The sequence below is a fragment of the Diadema setosum genome, chromosome 9, assembly GCF_964275005.1.
Source record: "Diadema setosum chromosome 9, eeDiaSeto1, whole genome shotgun sequence".
NCBI classification, from domain to species: domain Eukaryota; kingdom Metazoa; phylum Echinodermata; class Echinoidea; order Diadematoida; family Diadematidae; genus Diadema; species Diadema setosum.
In genome coordinates this window covers 14,014,180-14,039,274 of record NC_092693.1, presented here as the reverse complement: position 1 = coordinate 14,039,274, position 25,095 = coordinate 14,014,180, and positions in this window count along the sequence as shown.

Here is a 25,095-nt window from a genome sequence, read left to right as displayed (position 1 = left end):
GAACATCACCCGTGTGCAGAGGGTGTACATGGAAAGTCTAGGCTGTTGATAATGACAGGGTCCTCTCAATTTTTTTTCTCTCAGTCTCAGAGAGCAGTTTTCTCACTAAAAAAAACAAAACAAAACAAAATGGTGAATAAGACATGTATAGTAGGCCGTATATTCCTAGATGATGAACATTAGTTCCACATTTCTCTTGCATTTGATGGTGTCTCGAATATTCTATCATTTACTCTGATAGGATTTGAGTTGTTACCTCCGCAACGAGTTTGTTTACTGATGATGGAAAACAGAGTGAGGAAGCCAATTTTACCCGAATCAATGAAATGTGATACACATTAATGTCGTCGAGTCTATCCATATAGCAAGTTTCTTTAGCTGTATATTCTACTCCAAGGCCACTGGATTGCCGTTTATAAGTCAAATATGCTTCGACTGATCCTGTTTATCTGCTTTCCCTGAATTATTTTCGTTTAAGCCATTCTCCCTTCCTTGAAGAGAGCACTATATCTAAATCGTATGGCTGCATGTTAACACTTCATCTCAGGTTGTAGGTTTGTTAATTCTAACCAGCGCGCACGCATGATATTCATCATTACGTCGCAAAGAAGGGCGAAGCGAGATACACGGGACGATCTTCTAAAGATAGTCAAAAAGTGCTTTCACTGCTGTCTGGTCTGTAACCACCCACTGAAATTACTGCGTGACTGTCTCTCTCGGAAGCGTTGCTTTGAAAACATTATCCCGCTATGCATCCCATCTCCAGGAAAATCGACTGACATGTGTCATGATTCAGAAAGCCGGCTACTTTCGACTCCTGGGTCAACTATATCCACTAAACTAGTTTCACGAAGTTTCAGATTCGGATGCATGGCGCGCAGGAGTGCGCAAGTGGTGTGCACACTGCGTAAACGCCGCGCAGTCGGCAGAGTATCCGAGCAGGATAGCCAACAGACGACGGCGCTCTGCAATCGAATTTCTGATCAGCTCCGCGTGTAATTTTACTTTTCCTACACAGATTCGTGGATGGCAAGTCCAATTTGGACGATAATTCGTTACACTGTGTGTCATCTCTGGCTGATGAGATACACATTGTTGTCATTTGCAGGGGGACTATTCCCCGCAGATGCCGGAGGGAATCAAGCCCCCTACTTATCCAATCACGACACATTAAAGGACACCTCGCCGTGATGTGTCAATTCGGCAGTTGTGGCGAGCGGATGAAAGAGGACCTTAGACTGTGCCAGATGAAGAAAAAGGAGGAGGGTGAAACGAGTCCACTTGTTAGAATGATCCACAGTTCACATGGTTGTGACAAGACAAGTCAATGTCAGGGCATGACACAGGATTTTTCCTGATTGACTTAACGCTGTAAAGAAGACCCTTCTTCGGGGAATACTCCGCGGTGACTGTGTAATCAAGTCATCTTCGATGAAGCTAATGATGTAAATTGGCGCCAAACGATGGTGGTCCATCGTCTGCATGATATCAAAGATACTGAAGCAAGACCCAGTGACACACAACTAAATAGTACTTCAGAGATTTTGTAGCGTCTAATGTTCAATTTCATGTGACTTGCATGCATGTGCACCTTACATCGTAGTTTACTTTCACACCATGTCTCGGTTATGTTGATTCCATGTTGTGCGTATCACAATCGAAGAGGAACACAACTTTTTTATTCCACGTTGAATCAAGCGGGAACTTTAATCACGTGAAACAAACAAGAACAGCGTACGGATGCAATGAATCATGTCAAACACAGAGAGAGACTAACTATTGCAAAATTATCGATGTTGTACACCATGTCTATCTCGGTATGACATGAACGGACCCGGGGAAATTCAACTTCCGCCGTATTCCGCTATAGTCTCAATTCAAGCCAGACCCTTCCCCAATACCTCGCCGATGAGCACTATACAGAGTGAGCAAGATCACATGATTGGACATCCACGAACAAAACAGTTGATTAAACATCAGATGGTCTTTTCTAAATCGCAAAGAGAAGCGGTTAACCAGCAATTCGAGCCCAATCAGGAGACTTCAAAGCCAGCCTTTAATAGCCCCAAACTTTTTTTTTTTGGTAACTTTTGTTAACAAAGAGGGCAGCCTTGTAGACAACGCTTCTAGGTGCATGTTACATTATTAAGTAAAGCACGACTGGCCAACAAATTGTAATGCTCGTCAGGATAAATGTCCGATGACTCCGTAAGACTATTCTTCGCTTCCTTCTTCATTTCAGCGGGAAATTGTCTGTGTCCCCTGAGACAGAATACGACCAACACTAAAAAAAAAAGAAAAGACTATTTACATGATTTAGAGGCATCAGGCGGTTCGACGCCTCTGTTTAACAACGGGAGGAAATTGGCGAGGAAGCAGCTAGACTAAAGGAGCAAAAAAAAAAAAAAAAAAAAGGATATAGGAAAATATGCAGAATATTGGGCAAAAAGGTGTTGCTTGTTTATAGTATTTGTGTTCTTTTTCCACAGTCATTTCAGAACAAACACACGCACTCACACAACACACACACACACACACACACACGCACGCACACACACGCAACATAATGCTGTATGGATAGAATTGTTTAGTTGTAGAGCAACTATACATGGATAACCGAAGCAACTAAGAGTAAGACACAAGATCGACAGAGAACGAAAATAAATGATAACTGTAAAATAGTTGAGCAGAAAAATGGAAGCCATTTCAAGCGAATTTTGGGGACCATTCACCGGTCCATAGGAAGACTCTTGTTAATCTGGTTTTGCTATACATCCGATATATCTATAGCCTGGCTATGATATCTGTGAAGAGAAAACTAATAATGATTAAAGGCATAGATAGGTTCTACACAATATATCAGCCAAATACGTCCATGCTTTATGTTGTCCACCACTCGCTAAGAATGTACATTCTTTTAACCCTCTACCTGCAGATTCAAGTTCATATTAAAGTTCATTTCCATTTTCGACAATATCATAACATACATCTCACTTTCTTTATTGACAGAAGTTACGTAAACAAGACAGTGCATGTGGATTGTTCAGTAAACAACAATAATCAAACATTATATCAACGATACATTGTAATGAGTACTGGAGTAATCCAAGTGAAGTATGAATACTGGGTTTTTAAATGGGTCCTATGGGACCCCCCTAGTATGTACTACCATGACTGACCGTAGTAGCGAGGTGTGGCCTTCAATGTAAATTCAATATGTATTGTGCGAAGTATCGATTACATTTTGAGAAGTATTGATATGTATTGCGCGAAGTATCAATTTTACTGTCAGAAGTATTGTGCGATGTATCGATTTCCTTGTGTGAAAAGTATCAATATGTAGGCTTTATTGTGCGAGGTATCAATATGCATTGTGCAAAAGATAATTTTCCTGTCCTTATAGGTAAAGTGTGTGGACTTTGTGAGCATCTGATTCATTTACACAGAAAAGGTTACTGATCCACGGTTGAAGACATTCGCTGCATGCATCAACATCTGGGGTATGGAGGAGAAACAAATTAAGATGATAATCAAATATCATGCAGATGGTTCCTTCGTTGTCGCTGTTGAAAATGAGAAACAATGATTATTCTGCAAGAGATCAAAATCCAAGGAATCAGAAATCCCCTCGATAGATTTTAGAGTGGCCACAATTATTAAGTCAAGTGTTCATCAATGAAACTCGGTGTCCTCCTCTCCACCCCCCCCCCAAAAAAAAAACCAGTTTAAACACTAAAATAAAGGAAATAATGGAACGATATGGTCTAGTTCCAGTGGTTTAAATAAGATGGAATTTGATATGATGTGATTCGAAAAACACAAGAAGTCGGCATGTGGTAATTATTTTGTCGTCTATTTCTGGAGTGGTGGCACGAGAAGGAGATCGGAAAAAAGTCAGAAAGTTTCCGACTGTTTTATTTTTAAGGTCAAGGTAAGATCGGCACCGGGCTTAGCCGCATACAACCGGCTTCTTTAACGTTTGGTTAACCGGAAAAAAAAAAGGATTAGAAAAAAAGGGGGTAAGGCTTAGTTTTTTTTTTTTGTTTTTTTTTACATGAATTTCATAATAAATGTCCCGCGTTTTTTTAATTCATTTATTTTTTCATGCATTTCACAGGTCACTCTCTCCACAGGAACAAGGGAAAACAAATTAATGACTACCTGCATACATCAAAATTCGGGCCTAGCTGCGGGCTGACATGAAGCAGGCATGTCGTGTTAACCATGTCATGTGTTTTACCACTGCGTGCACGCAAAGCACGCCTGGCTACGTGCTTGTTTTCTTCTAATTTCTTTTCTTTTATTATCACTCTCCATCTCTCGTAACCCTGAATGAAACATGGGGGGAAAAGTATCAACGTTTATCACGCACTATTTTGGGTCCTTTTCCAAGTTTCTTTACATCTTTTGTTTCTTTATACTTCTATGTTTTACTTCTGTTGTGTTGGGGGGGGGGGGTAAGGGAGAAATTGCGTTGCCCTGGGGATCTGGCAATAGGGTAGAGACCATGAACATCGGTCCTTTGCGTGTTTGCGTCCTTATGTGAAACATCGTGTATGAAAATTCCGATTTCTATTAATATGCTTGCCCCATGACGAGGACGAGGTGCGGAAATGTCCTCATTTCAGCTTTCATTTGTCTGCTGGAACGGATCTTCTGTACAACGAGCTCAAGAGTAAGCCATCAAGAAAACGCATCGGTCAAATACGGAGTTCATTGTTGCTCGATTGGTCTTCCATAGATGTATATATGATATTGTCATTCACAACATTTTCCAGAAGCACTGTGATGGTTTGAAAGGCATTATTTACCATTTTTGTAGATGAAACAAAAACCCAGCGTTAGTGCTTCAAAATATACTTCTAAAATGTGAGTTAGGGATATAAACAACCAATGTAAAAATTTGAATAATTATTGTAATCAATGTTAAGTGTTGTTAAATATACAGAATGTGAACAATAGTAAAAACGTTTCTAGACTAAACCGTCTACAATCATGGTTTAGTGGGGGAAATAGTGATATCTCCTTATATTTCATGCTTCATTACAAAATTTTGTGATGGTAGGATGTTTTGTGATACAACTGACCTACACATTTGCATCAAATAAATGTGATATCTCGAACATTTTATTTTTTAAATCAGTGCTCCCAAAGGTAAACAGTACCTTTAAGACCAAAACAAATCTCTATCGGAATTATAATATCTAACTTAAATCATGTCGAAGAGAAGTGTGTTTATTCAGGAAATATGAAACAATCATAATCATGTTATCTCAAATGGCAAATATATACATTTTCTATGGTGGCGACTAAAGAAAGACCCCTTGCGCATTCGTCTGTACAGTCAGAAGAAAAGAAAGATTGAGAATGCAGACAGCTTATTGACGCTTCTTCAAGCGTACGTCATCATCAAAGATGAATGTCCATTGAAAATTTGTCACGTGGAAACTGAAAATGTATCCCTCCCCCCCCCCCCATACAACGTCATCAGGCTTGGAGAGGTCAATCACCTTATATTTCTTCTCGCTTTCACACTTGTTCGACTTTCCTTGAGAAGGACCAGCCATCGTCTTTTGAAGCTGGCCCCATGTAGAGAGGAAGAAAGGACTTAAGAGAAAATTAGAACATGTGAGATAATAATGTTGATGGTTAAAATGATAATAATGATAACAATAGAAATGATAACAATGAAAATAGTAATGGCATTGATGATAAACGAAATAGTGTTGGTAATGATGATGATGATGATCATCATCATCACCATCATCACCATCATCACCATCAAAGTGATGATAGATTATTACGAATCAGTAAGTGATGTCGTAGTTATACAGTTGGTGGCCTAGAAAAGTGTTAGCTCCTTGTACTTTCATGGACCCCATCCCTAATGATTATAGTACAGGTACATAGATACCTATGATAAACGCACGTGGGTCATGCAAAACATTGTTGGTAAAACATCTTTTCCAAGAGTACACACTGGTCAGGATTCGAGCACAGCATTTCAAAATTAACAACCCTGTCTGCGTCAGGGACTTTGGGCAGCGTATACTGTACAACGCTATGATGGGTTTTCTGTGCCATCCGGCGCTCAAAGCACGAAGAGCGAAAATCCGTTGAGAAAGGGATGAAGCAGAGACGAGGAAGTGGGAGAAAAAGAAGCGCAAGAAGAAGACATAGAAGTAGAAGAAGAAGAAGAAGAAGAAGAAGAAGAAGAAGAAGAAGAGAAGGAGGAGGAGGAGGAGGAGGAGGAGGGAGGGAGGAAAAAAGAGAAGTAGCCTATATATTATTCAGGTTCGAAGTCGGCACGACCGGTACCACTGCGCTCGCCTCGACAAGCGGCCAGGCTCGGCCAGGCTCGGCTCCCCTGTTTTTGACCCTCGTGCGATTTATGCAGGTCGCAATGAAAATTTCCAGCCTTTTTCGTCCACCGATCTCTCTTATGCGTGCAAGAGATCCATCGCTTGCCATCGCTTGTTGAAGAAAATGCAATCGTCTTTGTCTAGTTTGTTATGTTTTGTTATAAAATGACTTCTTCTCACAGACCATAGCAGGTGACGGTATCATTGTAAAGATCTCACTATGTCTACAACAAACGAACGGAAGTTGTTGCTATTCTCATACCTGTCGAAGGTACATAAATATGAATCACTTTGTGCAGAAACCTGTTCATTTGTGGTGAAACCTGTTCATTTGTGATGACAATGACAGATAAAGGCCGTGAACCTCTTTTTTTTTTTTCATTCTTCCCCCTTTTGGAAAAGTATGGAAAGTGTTGTCGTTTTCTGCAACCCTTGGGTGACCCCTGTCGGAGGCCCCCAGTGAAGACATGTTTCAGAGCCAAGATTAAAGTGAATTCTTTGGAATATCACGTGACCGACAGTGTAGTTCATTTCTCTCACAGTACTAGGATACACGCCTCTCTTCCTTCATGCCATGTACTATCTTTAGATAAAACTAAAGAAATTTTGAACTACTTGTGGGTGATACAAAAAAGAACTGAATTCAGCCGTCGTAATTTACAGTAAAGGTCATAAATAAATATCATAATAAACAAAATTATTCACGATATTCACAATGATACCTATAGTTATTAAGAACACTCCAGAGAGACGAATTCAACTAATAAAAAATAATACAATCAGATTTTCGCATTGATAACACCCGATATGATGAAATTGTCTAAATGCTACTTCAGGGTCTTTAAATGTAACATTTTAGCAGAAAACCCCATTCGATTTGGTTAAGCGGTCACAGAGAAATGTGGATTGTTGTAAAGCATGTCATGAGTCTAATATTATTCTTCCAAGTTTAGCACTTTGATGATCTCCTGTGTGAATACAATAGACAGAACTTGGAGGGAAGAGATTCCTGACATCCTCTACAAAATTCCTCATTTCTCTTTGACCACTGAAGCAAATCGAATGGGGTTTTCTGTAAGATGTGGGCAATGCCTTATAGTTTCATACCCTGCCAGTGAATTTGTATTTAGATTGATTCAATATTTTTAAATGTATCATTGCGGAGGGTCTCGTATTTTTACTTTTTTTTTGGGGGGGGGGAGACACGGTATATACGTATGTATGGGTATGCTTGATTATGTGATGTGATGTGATGCGATAAAGTAATACAAAGTAACATACTTAACGCTTACATGAGTACATAATATTTAAAGGAACTTTGAATCACGTACGTTTCAACAAAACATGAATACAATTTTTATAATGATATCAACTCTGGTTTGGATAAATAAACAAGTAAGCAATAAAATCATAATTTATAACTCTACATGGAAAAGAGGAATTCACAAGAAAAGCATAGCTTGTAAAATTTGTGAATTACTCTAGAAGGTGAGGACATCTCAAGATCCGTCAAGGTCTCCGTGTAAAAAAAATTGATATCCGGATGTCAGGCGAAATAATAAAAAAAAGGACTGTGACAAGGACAAGAACAAAAGCAGGGACGGAACAGACAGAAAATAAAACTAAAGATAGACATGACAAAGAAAGGGAGTGAAACAAAACAAGGCAATGTCTACATTTAGTTATCTGGAAAGGTCACCAAGGCATGAGGTTACCATGTTAAACACTGTTCTTGTATTTGTGTTTGTGTTCTTAAAGTTCTATACAAATTTGGCTTGAAACACAAACTCTTAAAAATCTTTAAAAATACTTAAAAAAAATTCATTAATTCATTTATTTACAATTGCGATGCCATGACAAGCTATGCCATGTGATGTGAGGTAATGCGATGGTTTCACATAATGTAATCATTTGGCTTGGTTACACGTGAGTTTGTTGTCAGAGTTCGCCATGCAGGTGTTGAATGCATAGATTTAAAGAATCAATCATTCTCCACGACAAGGGGTTGGATGAGTAACAGAATTACTCGACACCATGGCAACACCGTATGCGTGAAATAAACACAAAGTCTGTGAGGGTGTTGACATGGTAACCTCATGTGTAAAGAACACAAACACAAATACAAGAACAGTGTTTAACATGGTAACCACATGCATCAAAACACACACATACACACACACAGCAGCACACAAACACATAATAATCCATGAGAGTACGAATCTACAAACTTTGAAGCTGAAGGTGGTATCTCCGCTTTACTGAAACAAGATATTTCATTCTGTCAGCAGGGTATTGCGATTGTTCAGTTTTCAAAATGGAGAAAAAGGGAAAACGTCATCTTCGAAAAAAAAAAAAACCAACCTAAAAGGTCACGATAATTCCTACTTCATTACGCACTAGCTTGCCTTTAATAATCAAATCACCATAGGCGTGACGCATTTCACTGTTTTTGGTTTACATTTTGGTCACTTGATAATGTTGGATCGTATCGCGAAGCTACAAAGTCAACTATTTCCGGGTCAACAGACAACATTATAGTGTCAATATCGATCCCTTGTTGGTAATCAACCGTCCTCGAAACATCATCGATGTTAAGCGAAATATTTTCCTTTCTTTTCTCTTCTTTCTCCCCAAGGGGCAGTCAAGAGACCTGGTCATCTGACAAAAAGGGCTGCGTGAAATCTTAAACCAGGGACGATAAAACTCAAACTTGGCATTTATTTCGGTTTTTGTGTAACGTAGCGCCAGATCGGAAGACGAAGTGGGATCAGCTTACATGCGATGGGTCAACGCCAGATGAATGACAAAGTAGACGTACAGCAATATCCTATATCCGTCTTTGGACCTCGAATTTACTAAAGAACATCCTTTTGGATAAGAAAACCTTCCAAAAAGGGACATGATAGGACTTCGGAAAGGTGGGCCCTCTGTGTACAATACATCAATCAAATTCGTTTTGCGTCTCGTTTGCTTTTATATTCTTTTAGCGTTTCAACTGATGTGATGCATCCGCAAAGATTGACTTGATGATGTTAAAAGTTTATATTTAAAAACTTTAAATAATTAGGCCAAACCCCTGTGACCGTTGTCACTGTTTATCAATTGGTTTGATTAGACTAAGACACAAGGCGTGTGAAAGGTTTGCTAATCTCACTGTAATTATCACTTTTTTTTTCTCTCTGTGGGAAACGTTTGTTGCACCACAGGTGTTATAAAATTTTCATAGCATGTGGTTATAATTGCGGTATTGTCATTGGTACCCGCTGCTGGAGGAACCGTATCGATGTTGAGGTGTAGTGGCTAAGTTTTGTAACACGTCAATATACCGAAAATAAGAAGTATAATTTAATCACAGACAAATGTATGACACAAAATGTATCACACGCTTAGTCTAACTACATTCCCATAGCTTACTCGATAAAAAGTACTTAGGAGGGAATAAACAGGTCTTATCCCTTGGATGTTGCTCCTGTTACTCCTTATCATTAACAGTTCCACCTGATTCAAATTTGTAGTATTGCAAGACTCATCCGTGTTATCTCTTCTCTCTGACAAGACCATTTCATCCCCAGCTTTGTCAGGTTCTCATTGTTTTTTCGCCAAGGCAAATCGGGACATTTTGAATAATAACGAGTAACCAAGAACGGAATGCAACGGCTAAAAATCAATTTCAAGATCTCTTGGTCAAGTGCGACGAGCACCATGGGTGCCCTGAAGATTTATATCATTTGTATGAAATGGCGAACTTCATTGTGTGGAAAAAAATTCAAGTTGACGTCCTAAAACGCTTGCTTTTTAGTGGAACACTCTTTCACATCGCCATATTTACTTTTCTTTTTGGTTACAATGGTAACATGTACATTGTTTTTTTTATTTTTCGCTATAATATCAGGCGTACACATATTCTAACAGCTGAATTAATAAATGCACCACCTTGTGTTATTTATTTCCATTTACTGTTGGAAAAAAAATAATTGGACTGAATTGAACTGAATTGAATTGCACTTACATGGTATGTACATTGTAGCGATGCAGAGCCTTTTTCAAACCCTGAGTCACGTCAACATTCTGATTTGCGTAAGTTCTATACATGGGTGTATGCAAAATGTGAGTCCCTCATTTCCACACACAGCAATTTTCACCCAACTTGGAAAAGTTTTAAACAATTGATTGTGTACGGTGACAGAGCTGAGCAGAGCGACTGAATGGGATGAATCGTCGATTCGTTTAATAGGGGTGCACCTGCTGCCTTCGAATCAATTAAACCAGGGAAAAGACACAAAATCTATACGTGGATGTGTTATGAAGGACTGTGCATAAAATCTGTTCTAGATTTCATATCCCTCCAGGCAAACAACAATGGAATAGTTGGTGTTGGAGACGAATTGTTGGATCTGACGATTCGCTTTTTTATGTCGACTAACGTCATACGAAAGTTCGGGAATTTTTTTCTTCTTCTTCTTTTCGTGTTATTATCATATTGTCGACTTGTCTCACTGATTAATGTTTCCTCCACTTGACATCTTAGCTACCGAATCACTTTCCCTGAAATAAGAGAATTTTATGCACTCCATATCAGGGAGAGCGGGGAAAGGGAAAATATCGTTAAGCGACACCCACCCGCCCTCAATCCGTTAACACGACTATTGCCATATCAAATGTCACACGTAAGATGACTCATGTATTTCTGAACGACATAGCTATTCCACAGAGAAGCATAGAGAATGAATGAGAGTGAGGGATTTCAGACGGGGGGGGGGGGGGGGGGGGCACTTTCACTGTTAACACCTTCAGCGTAATTTCTGCCATAATATTTATTAGGTCAGATTTTAATTTTATCGCCGTATCAATTTTAGTCCCAAGACGCTGCTTTGCGTTGAAGCTGAGACTATAAAAAATTTTGATATGCTCAGACGATCACAGATAACTATCAGATTTTAACAGGCCGAAAGCTTACCATACCATGAAGTTTACTCTCCACAACGATGTATGATATCTATATAGGATTCGTTCATACACACACCGTGCAGAAATCACGGTGGATGGTACTTTCATTGTGTGTTTGTGTGTGTTTGAAACACAATGTACATCCAAACAAACACATGCGCACATGCCAAAAGTGAATCATTCTGCGCTGTTTAATCTGTTCTTCATGGCGGAAAAAGTGTATTAACAAAGAAGGTAGTCAACGCATATTATTACAAGAGGGAGACGAATTCCCCTTTGAGAATCTGTGTGGATTTACGATGGCGTGTCATTACTGAGCGGTAATATATCATATCACTGAGTTTTATGTGACATCCCCCTTATTAAAAAAAAGAAATCTTGTGCCTCTTTATAAAGATGCCGTCGTTCACCTTGAAATGTGTTGCTATATGAATTATATACTTTGTTCGAGTTTAGTTTTCAAAGGGCTTGAGCGTTTCGTGCCCATGATCGACTGATAGCCGCGTTTAGTCGTTTGTGCAACATCCAAAGTCCAATGAATTAATTGCATTCTTTTCATTGTTTTTATGATAATTTACCACGTGTTCTGTTCTTCCTTGGGAGGATACGTTAATAAACGCTATCAAAAGATGTGACCCATTCAGTGCTCAATGAATGAAAATGTATGTTTAAAATTTTAATCACAGACCCCCCAAAATTAATTTGTTTCATTATCAAGATGCGACAATCGATGCTTTGTCACTTATTATGACGCCACAATGCAAACCACAAATCGAAAACACTATCAGCTCCGCCCCCCCCCCCCCCCCCCGTTCCGGAGGGCAGGCACCGCTACCCCTCGTAGCATTGAGACATTTTAAAAATAGATGAGGAATAAAGTTTTAATGTCCCTTTTTGTTCATCTGGCACTGACGAGGTAATTATCGCAGTCTCATCCTTCCGTCAAAAATTTTAAAGAAATGTCGAGCAACACGGGAGTGAATGAAAGAACATTAAACGCCGCAGGAGAATTTTTTTTCTTCTCCAATCGTGTTTTTAATGAGTTTCTTCGCACCTGCTCGACTTAACACGACCATTAATATAGTCGAGGTCAGACGCAGTCGGTAGTGACGCTAACAAACCGATGAGAGATCCCAGACAATTAAGTCATGATCCATTTTGTGTCCTGTGTCTCCGGTCAGCTACTGTTACGCCTGACCCTCTCCCAACACTCCCATCCCTAAGCCCCCTCCCTCCATCCGCAATTTTCAAACAAAGCTAATGTTGCTTAAAGATGAAAACATGATTAATCAAACGATTCTCCAAAGAGAATCATCTCAAAGTAATGTTCAACCAAAAGGACGATAGGTTGTTAATGAATGCTCTATAAATTTCCATTGCACAGTCGAGTGGCAAAGTGTTTCAAGGATTTGGGGGTTTGTTACTTTGCACAGGGGAATATGATTGATTTTGCAATTCTTTGAAATAAGGTGTTTACATTGAATGTGAAGATAATGCTCCAACCAACATGCAGCACTTATTTTTGTTCTGACCTAATCTTCTACGTCATAATAGTTAGGTGATAACGATTGTACTTCATTATAGTCAGGTTTTCCTTAAGCTTCTGTGATGCTAGCATTGTCTAAACTGCAGGAATTTAAAAACATCGAAAAAAAAAGATGCAGCTTGTTTATAATGTACCTTTAAAGTCGGTACGCATTTCAAGGATTCGAAAGTTGTTTGTATTTTTACCACACGAATTATGAAGTGGAAATTACGCGCAAAAAGAAAAATCAGCAAAGTGCTCTCACACCGCCGGGCATCTGATATGTAATGATTGAGTAGCGGAGGTGCGTCTGCTGAACTCCCGGAAGAGCCCAGCGTGGTTGTGTCATGATGTATCACGGACGGACGGTTACAGGGCCGTGTTGGGCGCGAAATTTAGCACATTCAACATCCGGCCTATTGGCTAGGGGTTGTCAGGGGAGGGAGAAGGAGAAGCGGTATGTCCTCTGTTCTCCGGCCGGAGTTCCGGGGGCAGTTAATCGAGCCGTCTGGTCAATCTCACCGCTCGAGGTGTTAAAAAACATGTTTTTGCACCCGAGATGGATGCGGCATTTGCACGGTGGGCGATGACATATTGGATTTTAGAACGCTTTATCTTGGCTGCATTATTCACATCAACACAAAGAATGACATTAAAATGTCGCTGTTTATGAGCGTGCTTTCGGCTGACAAAAGTAACATGTTCGGCAGTTGGAGAGTCCTTGTCCTGTAAAACTTGAAGAAAAAGATTGTAAGAAGTCATATATCATAGTCACAACATTTTGGTACAAAATAACAAAAGTGAAAAGGTAGGTTTGGCTTGAATTGGCTGAAATGATAATTGCATGATTATGGTCGAGCTGTATTTTACCCTTTTATTTCCAAGTGATGAATTCTTACGCACTCCAGCTCACAGGGAGAAACCTAAAGACAACGTAACAATCACGAGAGGTGATGAGGGGCTACAATGTTGCTTCATACTTGTATTTCATTTGTTTGTACTTCATTTGTTCCTCCTTTTGAATATCGGATAACCCTGAGTATAGAAATATTGTTCAGCGTTCAGAAAGACTTTAATATTTGGATTACAGTTCATTTTGTTCGGAAGGTTCGTTATTCAGGTGGCTCGCTATTCCGAAGGTTCATTATACGGTTCGTTAATCTGGAAATGAAATATGTTTGTTATTCCGAAGGTTCGTTAGTTCCAACATGAAAAAAGAAATAATAATAAGGTTCCTAATTCCACAGGTTCGTTAGTACTCAGCTTCTTTTCATTGTTGGATTAATGAATCTTCGGAATAACGCCACAAAATATGTTCGAATTAAGGAACATCTGGGTGTACAGGGTAATTTATGTGTTTTAGAATAACGAACCTTATTTCATTTTCGGATTAAAGAACCTTCCGAATAACAAACATCACCGGATTCCTGCACACATCGTGCAACTATTGCACTACCCAGAAATTCAGTTTGACGCTCAGCGTTGAAGACGGTGTGTCATTCTGGAATTCGAGGTATTGTTTGGTGCTGCGGGGCCCTCTTTTTCACCCTAGGCGAAGAAGCCGAGTTGCATATTGAAATTATTCCATCTAGTTAACTCACTTTCAAGTGGTTTGGCGTCATCACTTGTGTATGCTCGAGTCGTTTGGGCACACGCCTAAGAACTCACGTTTATCGTAATAATGCTTATTTTTTAACGATACCTTCAAACTGTCCAATTTATTCTATACACTGTTTAAAGAATATTATCCTCGTATATGAGTGACTTGATTCGATATCGCATCCCCAGAAAGAGATTTAATCACAGATGTGGCTTGGTCACTGTTCATGGAGGCCTTGAAACGTGAGTATTCGTAGGCGTGAATTCTCTTATACTTTCTAAACAATTACGCAACATCATTAAACTTAGCAGTGTTGCTTAATCATATAACCGATAAAGCCTGTATTTTTTTCAAAAATTATTACGTTAAAAAATTCTAAAGCTCCCCCCCCCCACGCACGCACACATGCAAAACATTGTCGATGAGCAACATTTAAAAGCATTATCGAAAAGACCTAATTTACCACACTGCACACTTAGCCTCTCACGTCTCTTCTTTCCCCCCTCTCCTTCCCCACTCGCTTTCAACTGTTGAATTCATTAAGCAGTGTTAAGTTAGTATACAACTCAAGTTTTAATGGCAAATTGCCCATATCTGTGTATGTTCCTTTGTGCCTATTTTTTTTTCTTAGGCTGCCATCATTATCATGCACTTGTTTTAACAATACGAGTGTAGACAGCTGCATTTTTTTCTCTCTCACTTTACAACTGGAATTAAGTGTATTGCTGATTTATTTGATTTCATATATTTGTTAAAATGCTGTAAAGATTATTATGATTATCATACTGTGAATTTATTCATCGAATTTTTTGTTCAAAATACACTGTAGTTGTAGAATCATGTATGATTTTCAGGAAGAAATTGCAGAAACGAAATCACAATGAACTGAACTGAAGACATCAAAAGCTTTTAGATATACAGCATTCCATATTTCCTTTTCCCTGTGCCAGTCGAAAAGTATTCGTGAAACCAATCTAAAGTATACTCTAGATGACAATGGTAAGTCTGATGTCAATGGTTTGTTGACGCGAGAAATCAGATTTCGAGCATATCTTTTTCAGTAAAAATTAATGTTCCTCCCTGACAAACATCGTATTGGGTATTGCTCGACTGATAGAAACATCATCACTAATTTCCTGCAGGAATATCGGGTTATTAAAAAAAAAGAAGTAAAACAGACAAAACGAACTTCAGTAAAATAATTCTTTCAAAGGACCTAACTCTATAGTATCGGGATAACTTAGAGATATATCATCACATCGTATGATTCCGTCACATACTAATCATTTCTAATATCATCGTAATTCCTCTAGATGTAATTTGCAATCACGTTATATAACTGCCCATTTTTTTTTTTATTACCAAACGTAATTTTTATTAGCCGATTTCCTCTGACTCACTCAAAACATAAAATATCATTTAAACTTTATAAGTGTTTTTCGGACCTAAACTACACGGCCGGATGCAATAAACACGATTGTAGGCACATAATTCAACGTAAGGGAATTCCATGTACACCGTGAATTATGGCGTTTACCTGGTGACTGGTCGTTGAAAAATAATCATGCCTTTAACCAGGCTTTTGACAATAAAATAAATAAGAAATATGAGTACAGTTATTAAATGCTTGCAGAATGTTTGTCATTTCATAGTTTTGTTTGTATTTTGTTGTCAGTTCTTTCATAACAAAATCCATGAGGTTTTGAGTCATTTTATTTGTTGGAAACTATAAAAGACACTTCAAATACGTTGCTGCTGTGAGTCCTTGAGCAAATTGAGCCTAAATAATGATTCTGGACAATAAATCGTGGTGCAAAATGCAACGCAGTTGGAAACCTTCCCAAAATGATAACAATACAGACAATATAGAGGTTGACAACAGCTTAAATCGGTGACATGAAAAATAGATAAAAACCGGAAGGACTAAATCATTCGCAGAAGTGATAAAAATGCAAATCACTCGGGACTCGATAAAGACGCTAAAAGCTGCCACGGAGGAGAGTCCTCGCAGGCAAAGCACTCGCTGATTGAGAGGCGACGGCAAACAACTTAACGAAGAGACGAGAGAGCCCTAGGTGATGCGCACCAGTCCTTAGATCATGTCAACTTTCGTTAACTGTTTTCACCTTAATCCGCCGGGGAGCGACCAGTAAGTGTCGGGCGCCGATAGCGTTAACCACCGTTTTACACGATTTCTCGTGTGCGGCCTCATTAAACCTTAACAAGTGGACGATGCTCTATACGGGACCTTAAAAGAGCGGCCGGGTGCCTTTAGGGGGGAACATAGTATGGGACAGTGAAAGTTGGTGATGGGAGGAGAACAACCTGGCTCCTATTAAGGTAATATCCGAAAAACTCGCCTCATCGCAAAATGCAATTATTAATGTGCATGCCAAAGGAGAAGGTGAAGCTAGGTCACGAGAGGTCGAGAAGAGGACCCGTCTTCTCAGTTCGACGCAAATGGAGCTTGAATCATTCCCGCCAAATTAGCGATCCACACTGATGGCACCGTAGGAGAAATGGCAGGCGCGTTTTGAATGATGTGCCTATCACGTGAGGGCGTGTTTTGCGGTGAATCTAAACAGTAGCAAGATTCTGATTGGTGACCCCGCTGGATCATAATCAGTTTGACCATTATTTCGGCAATGGCAATTATTGAGGATTTAGCGAGGGGAACAGAGGGGGGAATTTTGCGGAATCCAGCGAGAAATATTATTTTGTAGGATGTTCTGAGAGGTGCCACATTATTTTCGGTGTTTCCTACACTTACTTTTGAAGTGAAGCATAATTGCTCTGACAACTTATTTGAGGGGCCTAATACCGATTGGAGGCCGAAAATAGAACTTTCAAGACTTTGCAGAAGACAAAAGTTGAATGGAAAATTTGTAAGGTCGGAAAATAACCGCCCGTGTTTCCTACACTAATACTCAAAGTGAAGAAACAAACATTTTAGCGATAATTTACGTTTGGGCGGTAACAGGTTATGTTGACCAGCTGAATAGTATTACCCCGGTCACTAGTTTTGACAATCAGATGCAAAATGCAAGAAATTTGCTGGGTTGGAAATGCAGGGGAATATAAGGCGACGATATTGTCCACACTTCAATTATTAAACTGTGACACTGAACATATACAAACAATTTGATCAGCTTAGAAAGGACCAACATGGCAAGTCAATGAAACCTAATTAGAACAGCTTATGCACGTTGAAAATGAACAATCTGGTGCGCGTGGCAGAAAGCAATCGTAGGAACGTATAGAATGGTGTTATTGAGAAAACTGTGCCTAATGATTTGTACAAATCGTATGTCTTTCATAACAGGTGGCTATTGTAACTGTTTTATTTCTTTCTCTATATCTCTTATTGTCATTGTTCTTTCTTACAATTTCTTTTTTTTTCATCCTTTCCTATTTGCTCTCTTTTTCTTCACGTATCATTTCTTCCTTATTTTCTTTGTGTCTTTTTTTTCATCACTACGTCATTAATGCCCCGTCACAATTAATATCCACCTCTCTCCCTATCGCGTCCCCCTCATTCATTCTCATTCTTTCTCTCTTCCTTCTCCTTGTATCTTTTTCTCTTCATCTTTTCTCTTCCTCCTCCGTCTCTGCCATTTTGTGTATGACCACGGGGAGAATTTAAAAGAGTCTGAAGCAGCATAATCAGTGTGAGAAACCGTTGTGAGTTAGAGGACATTAGGTCATTTCTGTTTCTTTCGCGGAGAACTGAAACTTGCCTTGTCGAGCTTTTCCGAGTCGAGATTAGACCCGTTCCTGTTGACTAAACGAGGGTGGAATTAAAGAGGGGTCTGTTTGGAAAGAAAGAGTATACAATGTTCAATATTTGACCAGTCCTTTCCCCTCCCTTAACACTCCCCTTCACATCCCCTCCCCTTCTCACCCCTCCCCCTCTCACCCCTACCCATTTCACCCCCTCCCCCATCAATATCCCCCCCCCCCTTCAAACTGAAACGCATCACGAGCGGGCGCATTTCCGTCCGATTAACTCGAATTCGATTTTTTGTTCTCTTCACCGATATGAATAATTACCTGAGTGTGACATGTCACAATTCTTTTGATCTTTCTAGTTGTAGCGTGTAATTGACAAAGCCCCTCCATTTTGACAGAAACATGGTGATAACTGCTTCCCTCAAAATGTGATTTGAAAGGAAGTGTTTGTAATGCATACATTTTGCGAGTTGACTTTTCTTCAAACTAATTCCAGACTCTTCAATAGTTCCAATCACTCTCAAAGCACACATCTTCCTAAGCATCGATCTATCTGTTATTCTGTTTATTGATGTAGAAATATCAAAACTTATATTGAAAGTTTACGATAGGAATGACCTACAATGATAACTATTAACGGTAATGGTAGTAATTATCTTCGCGGTAAGAGGGACAATAATTTTCGCAGGCATGGTCATCATTATCTTTAACCATTAACATCAAAATAATAGTTACCCTTTACGATTCCGTTACAGGTTTTATTTTCTTTTGTTTGATCATAATTGTTCCGTATCAGCATCATTCATGGTATCGCTCGGGATCGCTCAACTTTTTGCACTACTATAGTACCACTGCTAAGACAACAAAATCACAGCAAAACAACAACAACTGCTACCACTAAAACATATATAACAACAGTTGCTTTCAGACCCTCTCCAAATCTATGTTATCTATCCATCTTTCATTCATTTCATTTAATCTATTTCAGGTGCAACAAAAAAAATTTTTTTTGCTTTTGTTTAAGCTACCAATATCCATCCAGCCATTTATGTTTTGTTTTCCATCTATTAACCTCTCAATCTATCATATTCTATCCATCTCTATTTATACCTCTCTTTCTCTCACTCCCCCTTCAGGATGTTTAAATCTACCGTCTCATCACGTTAAAAGTCTTCTCGTCACCTTCAAGCGAACTTATACCTTAATTCCACACGCGCTAATATATTAAGTCGGTGCAACTCTGTAACTGGAAGCTTGAAACTGTTCATCGTCTCATCTCTCATATTACTCTCTCGCCGTAACTCTTTCTCTCTCCATATCTCCTCTTCCTTTTTCCTATATTCTCTCCTATACCCATCTCGCTAGCTTCATTTTTTTTTTTTGTGCATTAATATCAAGAAAACAAAAACAAAAAACCTTCAAAATTACAGTCATCGGTCGTAAATCATTTCTGCTCACGCGAACACGTTGAGGCTCCTAAAATAATGCACACTACCAGGAACCTCCGAGGCATACGTAGTACACAGTCATGTTCCTCCCAAGTACATGTGTGATCACTCATCGCTCAAGAGCCATTAGATGTGCACAGACATCCCTCGAATGAGAAACAGTTGCTTGATTGAGGCGTTGCAACTTTAACCCTTCCAAACTCAGCCACTGTGTTTGATCCTTGGATGCGAACTTGATGTGCCTTTTTCTTCCCTTATCTCCACCTTCGTTTGCGAGTGTTTTTTTTCTTTTTACGCGATTGTATAATGACTTAGCTATATACAGCCAATGTCTGTCATTTCAATGATAAAAATAGAACTACCTTCATCCTAGGGTAGCCCTTTGTGTTCGGACAACATGGGGAATGTCTTCTTTACCCCCCAAACAAACAAACAAACAAACAAACAAACAAACAAACAAACAAACAAACAAACAAAACAAACAAATCCAACAACGGCCAAAGAAGAAACACCGTATCTTCATTGTATAATGATGGGTATGTCGGTGGTAGGCCCGAAGTGAAAGCATCCAGTGAATTTAAGTGAAAGCATTTAGTGAATTTCAGAGACTCTCGGTATCACTGTAGAGTAACCATACACCCCTAAACTGAATGGTCATAATTACGATCTCAAGTGGGGTACTGTAAAAATCATGATCAATTTGAGCCATTGTAAGTCTACGTCTGTTTGAAAACACCGCAATATTTGCGAAGGTCGTTTACCATCACACTGACAAAGTTACAATGTTGGGTATAACACGCATGTGTGAGGTTAATGTGGTTCCATGACATTTGCTCCTGCCACAATATTGCACCCATGAAATATCTGCACGCTAAGCCAAGCATAAATTCTACCCACAAACATAACCTCAATCCTAACCCTAATCCTCACATCAAACTAAACCTAAAACCCTATCAAATCCATAACCCTATTAAAAAACAACAACAAACAAACCTACAAGTCCTAGGAGAAAATAAGACCAGAGTCGCAGAAACAAATGTGTCACCGGTTAACGCATATGGTATTTTATGCTGATATTATATAATGTTTGCGCTGATATATTTTGCCCACAAATGATTATGCCGTGCCTAATAGTATGCAATGATGTTTCGGTATATAAATCAAGCATGACATATTGCAAAAAGACTACAACCCGTCCTCTTAAAGGGATAGCATAGTTTTGGTTGAAATGGTGATTCAGGTTTTGACTTTTTGCGAGATAATTAGAAACCTCTTATAATTATGAAATATCAAAGAGCATGCGATTCTAAGAAGAATTCAAAGTATAATTTGATGAAAATTGGTTTTGAAATGGCTGAGATATCAAAAAACAAACAAACACAAAAACAAAGAGGTCCTAATAAAAGGTGGGACCCACTTTTTAGTAGAACCACTTTGTTTTGCTTTGCTTTTTGATATTCCAGTCACTTTAAAACCGACTTTCATCAAATAAACTTTGAATTGCTCTCTAATATTTCATATTATATCAAGAGGTTCCTAATCATCTCGCAAAATGTTAGAACCTGAATCCTCATCTCAACCCCCCCCCCAAAAAAAAAAAACAAAACCCAACAACACAAAGCTATACTATCCCTTTAGAATAACATTGACATAGAAACGATTTATGTCTGTTTGGGTGCACATTGTATACTCTCTGTCGTTGTTTGTTTGGGGGTTATATACACTCGCGTTGCCAACTTGCGACACATGCAGCAAACACACATGCACTTGTTAACCTCGGAGTGTCGAAAATGCGACTCTAAATTAACAATGTCCTGTTGAATGGAGCTATCACTGCTGGGAGAGTGAGATGCAACATACCACAGCGACCACTGTGTCTGACTAACACCAAGTCTGATCTAAACTGATGTTACGCTTACATGAGGCTAACGAAGTCGGTGGGGGGAGGGTGAGTTAAAATCATGTATCGAAAATAAAAATGCAAATACTTGTGTGTCATTATGGTTGCATGACGCATGCCTGTGGCGACATGAAATTGACATTCTTTGAGTATGTGTGCAAGTGACACTTGCACTTGCCTTTTGTTTTTCTTCGTCTTTTTGCGTGAGCTGGGAAGTAATTCGCGTGTGTGACCTAATTCATTGCGTGTGAAGAACATGCTCACCGTTTACTCTTCCCTCACAACATCTGTGAGTGTGTGTGTGTGTGTGTGTGTGTGTGTGTGTGTGACAACTCTACCTCCTTCTACATTCTTTCCTTCCTCTTTCTCCATTTTTCCCCTTTCAGACTGTCGATTCTCATCAACTTTAGCTACTTTCCTCTCTTTTTCTATCTTTCCCGCTATCTATCTATCTATCTGATTGCCAGGGAGGCATTTAATGAAGCATTTTGTCGGACAAAGTTGTCGGACAAAGTTGTCGGACATATTTGCTCTCAGCCAATCAGATGCAAGGATTTCAGTAGCTTGTAACAGTTTGTCAGAATATCCGACTAAAACGCTCCATGAAATGCCCCCGGGTGTCTGTATCTTTATCTATGCACTCAATCTGTTCAGATCACTTCAAAACAAAACGAAAAACACAAAAACTATGTAGCTTATATAATCATTCAGGTCAAATGGATATTACATTAAAGGTACTGATTACCATTGGGAGCAGCGATTAAAAAAAATAATGTTTGAGATATCACATTTGATGCATATGTGTACATCAGTTGTATCAAAACATCCTACCATACAAAAAATTCGTAATAATGCCTAAAATATAACGAGATATCACTATTTTCCCCACTAAACCATAACTGTTTATAGTTTAGTTTAGAAGCATTGTTATTATAACTATTGTTCACATTGTGTATATTTAACAATACTTAACGTTGATTATACTGATTCACATTTTTACATTGGTTGTTTCTATCCCTAACTCACATTTTTACATATTTTAGAACTATTTGAAACACTAGAGTTGAGTTTTTGTTTCATCTACAAATGGTAAATAACACTTTTAAATGAATCACTAGACATCAAGGGACATTTGCCATCTGGGTCGCATTACTGTATCGAAGCTGTCATGATATTTTTTACCAGTCAAAGTCGATCTGTTATCGATTCTAGTTGTAGTCTTGGTAATTCACAGAATGAACAAGCCATGCATTTCTTATGAATTCATGTTTTCCATAATATACAGTGAAAAAAAAAAACCCTTTAGTTGCTTACTTGTTCATTATCGAAATACATGTATAAAGATGATATAACTATGATTGTACAAGGTATTGTTGAAGCTTGTGTAATTTGAAATTCTTTGAAAAATTCCTTGCTCATGCAAGAGTTTTGTGTATCAGGGTCTACTCTGTGTTACTTTACATGGAAATGAAATTCTTTGAAATCTAAATTGAAATTTCTGTTGCTATGTTTATTTTCTATTAGCGGTCTACAAAGTTTCAATTTAGATATAATTTCTGTCACCTGTCTATGCTAATACCTTACATTCTATAATGTATATTCGTTCAAGTTCCATCCCTTTTCAGTCTTTCAATCCTTCAACTCCTTTTTATTTTTCTGTCATATTTGTGTGTGTGTGTGTGTGTGTGTGTGTGTGTGTGTGTGTGTGTGTGTGCATCTTTCTAATGCATACTTTCTTCCCTGATACAAGCTTCCTTCCACGGTATATTGTCATCTCCGCGTATTTGAGGTCACCATTAGTATATACTTGACTTTGCTTTGAACTTTACAGATATAAATAGTCCTTCTTAACATGCAAAGTGAGAAGCTTAAGTTCAGCTGAGACGGAACAAGTAGCTTATGCTTCATTCAAATTTGTTTATTGATATGGGGATCATAACTAAATACATACATATATATATATATATATATATATATATATATATATATATATACATATATATATATATAAATTATATATATATATATATATATATATATATGACCTTCATATAAATGAGCGAAAATCGAATAAAGTATAAAAGAAAAAAAAATCTTCTTGCTTTGGAAATGAAAGTTGTGACGATTGCAGCACTCCCACCCATGAATATTTGTTCGTCTTTTATATCCAGGGACAAAATACTATACGACCTGCAAACAGCACTATGATAATGTGTGTATGAAGGGGTACTTTTAATACGTGCATGTGAAAAGAAGAGAAAATATAAAGTTTGATTTAGAGTTAACCCCATTCGTGTCAATTTGTAAAAAAAAAGTGACATTTTTAATCATAACTTCAAGAATATTCATCGTTATGTAACATTAAGTGAGCTGGTAACACTGATAAGATTCTATTACGCTGTATCTAATGATCGACTTACTTTAAGATGTCTAAAAATTCGACTCTAAATATTAACGTTACTTCTACATCTATTTCTCTATATTTCCTTGTCCTTTTCACGCGTCCCTTATTTTTTTTTTTCGATATATCTCACTGTCAAGGATCGCTGGATGTGTTGTGCCTTTTTGTCTGCTGTGTTGTCTTCCTGTCATGTTTGTCTTCTCTCATTCTGTCTTGTCTCATAGTCTTTCTTTATTAGTTTCATTGTTGTTCCAGTCTCGTTTCACGTTCATTCGCGTGTGTGTATGTCTGTCTGTTTGTAACTCTGTCTTCTTAGTGGGCTTCCAGACCCCTTTTTTTTCGTAGACCTTTTTTTTTTCTTCTTCTTTGTGCATTGCCTTAGTTTTCCAGGGGCGTTACCAGCTTTTTTTTTTCCGGGGGGGGGGGGGGGGGGGTGTGAGGGTTGGGGTCCCACCTCCGAGACCATGCAAGAAGAATTGTTCGCACCAACGCACCGCCTCCACCACCCCCCCCCCCCCCGTGACGCCCATGTTTTCTTTTGACGTCCTTTACCTGAGGGGACCCACATTCTACAAGTTTTGCCTTTTCAGTGTGTCCCTTCATTTTTCGCAGTTTGCGTATTGTTTTTTCATTTTCATCGCTTCAGTTTTCATGACAATGTATAATGTACTCTTCTCAGTTTGCTCCGTTTTGCGTATGAAACCTTAATTTCTGTTACGTATCAAAGAAAGTGACATGTCTATGTTCTCGTCGAAAAATGACATAAAATTTGAATTGAATTGAATTGAATTGAATTGAACAGTTGAAAATGGCGCTTAATCGGTTTTACGATCTAACTCTTCTCTCTCATCAAGGTGCATACGCAATCTATATACCAACTGCCTTCGTTCCATATCATTAATTATAGTACACAAGGAACATTTCAATCTAAAATATCAATATCAATAATCTTTCCTTGGTGCGTTTTGTTCTCAGAGTACATTTGATAGCAGATATAGACTGTTTATATTTTTATCTGTTCTCTCTCATGGAGCAAAAGATGACTTCGAATTTCATTTCCCCAAACTGCCCAGACTCTTGGCGTATGCGACTGACGCAAAAACACGGGTCAGGATCAAATATTTTGAAAAATAATGTAGATAATGTATGAATTCGAAATGTTTGCATCCAAATTTACATTTCC